The following is a 9,267-nucleotide window of genomic DNA, read 5'->3' on the forward strand; positions in this document are numbered from 1 at the left end:
TTCTCTCTGTGTCTGTCACTCTCAAATAAATAAATAAAAAATGAACAACAAAAAAAGAAAAACAAAATATATTAAAGAAAAAAGAGCAGGCACTAGAGCGATCATCTGGCCATTGATTCTGCCTAACCTCTGCTGCCAGCCTCCTGTGCATACATACCCAAGAGTGCCTCCCAGCTCCCAGCCATCCTCCTCATCCAAGCCATCCACTCACTCTGGGACCACCTTTCCCACAGAGCACGATGCTCTGTGCTGGTGCCAATCCTGGGACCTCCTACTGCCCCTGGCTTTGCTTCTGCTTGGCTTGGACCCCAGGATCTTACCGGGCAGTGGGCACCGTGGCAGCTTCTCCATCTCCTTTGTGTGTGTGTGTGTGTGAATGTGTGTGCACGTGCATGCTCAGGTATACATGTGTGCCCCCCCCTTTTTTTTTTTTAGTTTTTTGAGGCAGGGTTTTGCTCTAGCCAAGGCTGGCCTGGAATTCACTATGCTGTCTCAGGCTGACCTTGAACTCACAGCGATCCTCCAGCCTCCGCCTCCTGAGTGCTGGGATTAAAGGTGTGCGCCACCACGCCTGACCTTCATGTGTGCCAATTTATGTGGAGGCCAGAGGGCAATCTTGGATACCACTCCTTGGGAGTCATTCTGTCTATCCATCTTTCTTTTGTCCTTTAATTCTTTTCTTTTTTCTCTCTCTCCCTTTCTTCTTTCTTTCTTCCTTCCTTTCTTTCTTCCTCCTTCCCTCCTTCCCTTCTTTCCTTCTTCCCTTCCTTTGTAAAAAAATATTTTCTGTATATATTTCACATTTTTATTATTTATTGAACATTTTTTTCAATTAATTATTTATTTATTTGAGAGCGACAGACACAGAGAGAAAGACAGATAGAGGGAGAGAGAGAGAATGGGCGCGCCAGGGCTTCCAGCCTCTGCAAACGAACTCCAGACGCGTGCGCCCCCTTGTGCATCTGGCTAACGTGGGACCTGGGGAACTAAGCCTCGAACCGGGGTCCTTAGGCTTCACAGGCAAGTGCTTAACCGCTAAGCCATCTCTCCAGCCCTGAACATCTTTTTAATATTAGCTTTTTTGTTTGTTTGTTTATTTTTATTTATATATTTGAGACGACAGAGAGAGAGAGAGGGAGAGTGGGCGCACCAGGGCCTCCGGCCACTGCAAATAAACTCCAGATGTGTGCGCCACCTTGTGCATCTGGCTTATGTGGGTCCTGGGGAATCGAGCCTTGAACCAACTCTTCAGCCCCCTTCCTTCCTTTTTTGAGACAGGAATATTATATGTAGCTGCTAAGGCTAACCTTGAACTTTTTTATTGAACTGTGTATGTGTGTGTGTGTTTTGAGGTAGGGTCTCCCACTTATCCAGGCTGACCTGGAATTCATTATGTAGACTCAGGGTAGCCTTGAATTCACTCACAGTGCTCCTCCTACCTCTGCCTCCTAAGTGCCGGGATTAAAGGTGTGCACCACCACACTGGACCTTAATGAATATTTTTATTTATTTATTTGCAGAGAGAGAGAGAGAGAGGGAGAAAGAGAGAAATGAGAGAGAGAATGGGTACACCAGGGCCTCTTGCCATTGTAAATGAACTCCAGATGCACCACTCTGTGCATCTGGCCTTATTATGGGCACTAGGAAATTAAACCCAGACCATCAGGCTTTGCAAACAAGAGCCTTAACCATTGAGCAATCTCTTAGAACTTGGGATCTTATTTCCACCTCCTGAGTGCTGGGACTATAGGCATGTGTTACCACACCTAGTTATGTGGTACTGGGGGTCAAACCCAAGGCTTCATGTGTAGTAAGAAAGTTGGTAAACTGAGCCATCTCCCAGCCTCCTTTCTCCCCAGGCAAAACTATTAAAGAGATCCTGGGCTGCTGTGCCGTCACATGCCTGTAACCCTAACACACAGGAGGTGGAGGCCGGTGGACGGACCATATCTCAAGCATGGAGAGCCCCTAGCGTGGTTCTGGAAGGCAGACGTTGTTCTGAAAGTGAGTTGTGGTTCCCGCTGGAATTCCACCACACGTGCAAAACGAGGGCGCCTCGGTGGAGTCACCTGCCTGTCTCCTCACTGCACACGTAACAGGCCACTGGAACAAGCAGAACCAGATTTGGGGGCTGGACTTTCAAACTTTCCACAGACTTGGGGTCTGCTCCAGAGGGGAAAATAAATTAATAGCACAACATGTAAATGCACCTAAGGTTGCTGAACTTCTAGAATGGTGACAATTCGCAGCACCAGGGAGGTAGAGGCAAAAGGATGATGATTTCGAGGCCAGTCTAGATTACATGAGACCATGTTTCCAAAAAAAACAAGCTGGTGTGATAGTGCACGCCTTTGATCCCAGCACTTGAGAGGCAGAGGTAGGAGGATCGCTGTGCATTCGAGGCCAGCCCAGGACTACATAGTGAATTCCAGGTCAACCTGGGCTAAAGCAAGACCCTATCTTGAAAAATCAAAAAAAATAAATAAATAAATAAAAGCCTAAAGAAAACACAAAAAGTTTAAAACAGTATACTTTATATTATGAATGTTGTTATTCCTGCAACGTATTTGTTAGGGTTGTCACACATTTAGAAAAGAGGGTCTTACACAGCAGGAATTAGGCTGGGAATGTGGCTTAGTCGGTAGCGCTTGCCTAGCGTGCAAGAGGCTCTGGGTTTGATCCCCAGCACCAAACATACTGGGCGTGATGGCATACCCATGCCATCCCAGCACCTGGGAGGTGGCTGGCTGGAGGATCAGAAGTTCAAGGTCAGCTACACCAGTGAGTTGAGGCCAGCCTGGGCTACATGAGACCGTGGCACAACAAAACAAACCAGAAATTTGCTGTCTCACAGTTCCAGAGGCTAGAAGTTCAAGGCCAAGGCGTCAGCAGTACTGATCCCTTCCAAAGGCTGTGAGAAAGAACCCATTCCTTTAGCCTTGCTCTGGTGGTTTTAGAGTTCATTTGAAGTGGCAGGAGGCCCTGGTGAACTCATTCTCTCTCCGTGTCTCTTTCTCTGTCAAGTGAAATAAAAATATATTTAAGAAAAAAAATGAACAAAAAAAATATACTTAAGGGGCTGGAGAGATGGCTCAGCACTTAAGGCACTTGCCAGCAATGCCTAAAGATCTGGCTTCGATTCCCCAAGTGCCCACATAAAGCCACATGCACAAAATGGTGCATGCATCTGGAGTTAATTTTCAGTGCCTAGAGGTCCTGGTGCACCTATTCTCTCTCTCCCTCTGGCCTGATGACTCAGGCTCAGTTCCCCAGGAAAAAATAAACCTGGATGCACAAAGTGGCACATTCATCTAGGGTTTGTTTATAATGGCTAGAGGCCCTGGCATGCCCATTCTCTCTCCATCCCTCCTTCTCACTCTATTTGCAAATAAATTAATAAAAATATTTTTTAAAGTCATCTACGACTGGGCATGGTGGCACATGCCTTCAATGCCAGCACTCGGGAGGCAGAGGTAGGAGGATTGCCATGAGTTCAAGGCCAGTGCCTAGGCTAGAGCAAGACCCTTCCTCAAAAGATAAAAAAAAAAAAAAAAAGTAATCTATGGGCTGGAGAGATGGCTTAGTGGTTAAAGTTCTTGCCTATGAAGCCTAAGGCCCCAGGTTCAATTCCCCCATACCCACATAAGCCAAATGCACAAGGTGGCACATCTAGTATTTGTTTTCAGTGGCTAGAGGCCCTGGTGTAACCATTTTTTCTCTTTTGCTCAAATAATTTTTTTTTTTAAATCTAGGGGTTGGGGAGATGGATAAGTGGCTAAGGCACTTGCCTGAAAAGCCTGACAACTCTGGTTCTCTCTCTCTCTATCCCTCTGCTTGCTAATAAATAAAAATATTTTTAAAAATACTCTAGCTGTGTATAGTGGTACATGCTTTTAATCTCAGCACTTGGAGTCGCTGTGAGGCTGACCTGAGACTACATGAATTCAGGTCACCTTGCGCTAGAGTGAGACTCAACCTTGAAAAACAAAATAAAAACTAAAAATTTTTAAAAAAGCAACTAATATGTAACTTAATGTATCTTTCATATCCCATTGTTTTTCTTCCTTTTTCCTTCCCTTCACAAGGTCCTTCTGTTTTGTTTTTCCAGGTAGGGTCTCTAGCCAAGGCTGACCTGGAGTTCACTATGTAGTCTCAGGGTGGCTTCCAACTCATAGCGATCCTCCTACCTCTGTCTCCCAAGTGCTGGGATTAAATGTGTGTACCACCATGCCTGGCTTGGTTGTTTCTTATTTTATCACTCTCTCTCTCTTTTCCTTTTTGAATTTAAAAAAAAAATTTAATTTATTTGAGAGGGAAAGAAAGAAACAGAGAGAGAGAGAGAGAGAGAGAGAGAGAGAGAGAGAGAGAGAGAGAATGGGCACACCATGGCCTCTAGCAAACGAACTCCAGATACATGTACCACTTTGTGCATCTGGCTTACTTGTGTCCTGGAGAATCGAACCTGTGTCCTTTGGCTCTGCAGGCAAGCACCTTAACCGCTAAGCCATCTCTCCAGCCCCTCATTTGTATGTTTTGAGGTAAGGTCTTGCTTTAGCTCAGGCTGACCTGGAATTCTCTATGCAATCTCAGGCTTATTAATAGTAGTAGGAATAGTCTAGGGTTTGCTCTGCTGGGAGCCCACAGACTCCTGCATGTTGGGCAAGGTCTGAGCTACACTCTCGGGTCTGTTTCCGGTTATGGTGCTCAAGTCCAGGACACAAGCTTCTATTCAAATGGTGCTTGGGGCGGGGATGCCCCTGGAATTCTTCTCCTTCTATAACAATGGCTATTCGAGAAGTATCTGCAGGAAGACTTGTTGAGACTGACCTGGGGCCTCTTGGATTTGCCACTGGCTGTGGGGAGGAGCCTCCCAGATTGGCAACCAACCGCAGCCCCCTCCAGAGCTGGCCGGACACCAATCTGGTGTGGCTGTCTGCTCTGTCATTGTCACGGGCCCTTTCTAGGGAGCGTCGGATGGCGCTGCGGTCCCACGCCTGTCCCAGCCTGCACAGCCAGCTCCAAGTCCACAGGGACAGCTCGGGGCGCTCACGCTGGTGTCCTGCACACTCAGGACTGTGCCAGGGCCTCCTGCCCTTGCTCTCCTTCCCCTGAGCCAGAAGGAAGCCTTTGGGTGTTTTGTTGTTTATTTTTCTTGGTTTCTCGAGGTAGGGTCTTGCTCTAGTCCAGGCAGACCTGGAATGCAATATGTAGTCTCAGGGTGACCCTGAACTCACAGAGATTCTCCCACTTCTGCCCCCCCAACCATGCTGGAATTAAAGGTAAACACCATCATGCCTGGACCCCGCCATGCCTGAACCCCCACCGTGCCTGGACCCCTTTGGTTTTTAGAAGCGTTTCATAATCAGGGCTAGCACAAAGTTGTAAACTTGTACCAACAAAAAGAGAGACTGTGCAAGCAGCTGGTGCTCCAGGCTGCCTCCCTCCTCCAGCTCCAGGCTTGCTCTAGCTCGCCGCCTACAAGTTCCAGCCAATGTATTTCTGGTTGGGACAGAAGCCAGGGGTCAGATAAAGTTCTAACATATTTTGCAGCAAGCCTGACACTTTGCCCATTGCCTTGGCCTGTGACAGCTGCCAGGATAATGTGTTGGGAAAGGCTGTCTAGAAGGAGCTGGTCTAGATAGGTTTGGAGACAGCCGGGGTGCTGCAAAGTGTAATAAGGCCATCCTAGGCAGTAAGCTGGCTGGATCCAGGAAGCAGCTACAGCCATTCTGCAACTCCCCTAGCAGATCAGGGTCAAGATCCAGCCCCACTCCCATTTTATCTTCAGCAAAGACAGTTAAGCATTAAAAAAAAAAATTACATTTATATTTTTATTTATATTTGAGAAAGAAAGAGACAGAGAAAAATGGGCGCAGCAGGGCCTTCAGCCATTGCAAACAAACTCCAGATGCATGCGCCGCTTTGTGCATCTGGTTTATGTGGGTCGTGGGGAATCGAACCTGTATCCTTTAGCTTTGCAGGCAAATGCCTTAACCACTAAGCCATCCCCCCAGCCCGGGTTAAGCAGGTTTACATCCACTACTGAGTTGAACCCCTAAAATAGCTGTAGGAAGTGGGTGTTATGATCCTAGCCACACAGAGATTAGCCCAATACACACAGAGAATAGACCTGGCGTAGAGTGGGACTGCTTCTAAACACCTGAGCATTAACTCATGTCCCAGGGAAAGTGAGGCATAGGGGAACAGAGTCACATGACACCACTGGCAACTGCGTGACTTCAGAGCAGAGTGTTCACCCATCTTGTGGCTTTCCAATGGAGAAAGAGGCTCTGAGGCAGGCAGGAAAGAGAGATTTGAGCAAAAGGGGTTGCTGAGGGCTGGAGGGATGGCTTAGCAGTTACAGCGTTTGCCTGCAAAGCCAAAGGACCCAGGTTCAATTCCCCAGGACCCACGTTAGCCAGATGCACAAGGGTGCGCATGCAGCTGGAGTTCATTTGCAGTGGCTGGAGGCCCTGGTGTACCTATTCTCTCTCTCTCCCCCTCCCCTCTTTCTCTGTCAAATAAATAAATAAAAATAGAGTCTTTTTTTAAAAAGGGGTTGCTGAAAAGCAGGTCATGTATCTGGAAATGTCATAATGCAGTACACTGCTTTATTTGCTCATTTCTTTTATCTTTGTATTTTTTTAATGTTTTTCTTTTTAGGGGGGTAGGGTCTTGCCCTAGTGAGATTCCATGCTAACCTGGAACTCACTATGTATTCTCAGGGTGGCCTTAAACTCATGGAAATCCTCCTACTTCTGCCTCCTGAGTGCTGGGATTAAAGGCATGAGCCACCACACCATCATACCATGCCTGGCTTTTAAATTTCTTCCTTCCTTCTTTTCTTTGTTTGTTTGTTTGTTTGTTTGGTTGGTTGGTTGGTTGGTTGGTTTTTCAAGGTAGGGTCTCATTCCAGCTCAGGCTGATCTGGAACTCACTATGTAATCTTAGGGTGGTCTTGAACTCATGGTGATCCTCCCACCTCTGCGTCCCAGATGCTGGCATTAAAGGCATGTGCCACCATGCCTGGCGCTGGCTTTTTAATTTTTTTAATATTTTATTTATTTGCAAGGAGGAAGAGGGGATGAGTGTGCCAGGGCCTCTAGTCACTGCAAACAATCCAGATGTATGTGCCACTTTGTGCATCTGGCTTTATGTGGGCACTGGGGAATCAAACCCCAGTCATTATAGGCAAGTGCCTTAATGGCTGAGCCACCTATCCAGCCTTTGTTTGCTAATATTTTTTAAAAATATTTTATTTATTTGAGAGAGAAAGAGAAACAGCAGAGGGGGGGGGAACGTGTCAGGACCTCTAGCCCTGCAAATGAACTCCAGACACATGCGCCACCTTGTACATCTGGTTTACATGGGTCCTGGGGAATTGAACCTGGCTCCTTTGGTTTTGCAGGCAAGTGCCTTAACCACTAAGCAATCTCTCCAGTCCATGTTGTTGTTTAAGATAGGGTTTCATGTATCCCAGGCTGGCATCCAACTCCATATGTAGCAGAGGATGACTGTCCTCTACCCAGACTCAGTCTCATTCTCATTCTCTCCCAGGCTGGCCTTGAACTCACAGCAATCCTTTTCCCTCAACCTCCTTAGTGCTGGTACTAAAGGTGTGTGCCAACACTCTTGAATTTCCTACCTCTACCCCCTGAGATTATAGACTGGGATTCCAGACATGCACCAGCATTCCCAGGTTATGTGGTGCTGGGGACCAATGCTACTGGTTTGTGAATGCTGGGTACTCCCCCACCTGAGCTACCTCCCTAGCCCAAGTATGCTAACTTATACATTAAAAAAAGAAATAGCTGGGTGTGGTGACACATGCCTTTGATCAGAGGTAGGAGGAGGATCACTGTGAGTTCTAGGCCAACCTGAGACTATATAGTGACTTCTAGGTCAACCAGGGCTAGAGCGAGACCCTACCTTGAAAAACCAAGCATAATAAATCAATCAATAAAGGCAAGCCAGAGGTCAGCGCTCTTCTGCTTCCAGACCAGCGGAGACGCTGCACCCGAGGAGCAGCTGAGACAGCCGACCCTGAGCCCTGCCTGGGTCACTCTTCCTTCCTCTACCCTGGCCCCGTTGGTCTCAGGGTTTTATTCCAAGTCTCATGGGAACCACTGTGGGGCAGACAGCTGCCAGGCGACTGGTCAAGTTGTGCCTACATACTGGGCATTCAAGGGCAGGAAAAAAAAAAAAAAACGCTCCTCCGCATCCCAGGCTGGGTCCCAGCCCGGAAGTGCACCAGCTGGGCCCAGGCTTGCGTGAGGCCAGGCTGCCCCGCACACTGAGGCTCAGCTAATAGGCCAAGGCTGGCTGCGGTGGAGATGGGTTGCTTGTGGTCAGCCTTGTCACCTCATTGTCAAGTCTGCCTTCACGACACTGGGTGGAGACTCCGATGCCACAGTCACTTCACCTGAAGCAACGTGACTGGCACCTGGCAGGCCCAAAGGAGATGTAGAGGGGACAATCTCTTTTTGTGTGTGTGTGTGTGTGTGTTGGTGTGTGTGTGTGTTTTGAGGTAGGGTCTCACTCTAGCTCAGGCTGACCTGAATTAACTCTGTATTCTCAGGGTGGCCTCAAACTCACAGTAATACTCCTACCTGTGCCTACCGGGTGCTGGGATTAAAAGGCGTGCGCCACCACGCCTGGCTTCTCTCTTCTTTTTAATATTTATTTATGAGAGAGAAAGAGAAAGAGAGAGAGAGAGAATGAATATGGAATATCAGGGCCACTGCTTGGTCCGGGTTCATGGAAAGGCCTCTGTGAGATGGTGACTTTGAAGTGTGGATCTAGCTGAACACCCAGTCACTTGAGGCATGTAGAAAAAAGCATCCAAAGGGAACAGCATGAGTAGGGCCTAGAAGGATAAACACTGGGGTATGTGAGGAATTAGAGAGACTCCGTTCTACAGCATGAGGGTGTACTTGGTGGTGAGGCCAGCTGGGCAGGAGCGTCAAGAGGAGAAAGCCTTCAATGCCAAACCAAGTACTTTGGACTTGATTCTGTAGGCAACCAGGAGCTAGTTTTATCAGTTTAAAAACAAGAGGGGGGGAGGGGCTGGAGAGATGGCTTAGAGGGTAAGGCTTTTGCCTGCAAAGCCAAAGGACCGAGGTTCCATTCCCCAGGACCCACATAAGCCAGATGCGCAAGGTGGCACCTAGATCTGAAATTCGTTTGTAGTGGCTGGACTTCTTTTTTCTTCTCTCTCTCTCTCTCTCTCTCAGTGGCGGAGGCCAGGAAGACCCGCTTGGAGCGTGT

The sequence above is a fragment of the Jaculus jaculus genome, chromosome 18 (assembly GCF_020740685.1).
Source record: "Jaculus jaculus isolate mJacJac1 chromosome 18, mJacJac1.mat.Y.cur, whole genome shotgun sequence".
In the NCBI taxonomy this organism is placed as follows: Eukaryota; Metazoa; Chordata; class Mammalia; order Rodentia; family Dipodidae; genus Jaculus; species Jaculus jaculus.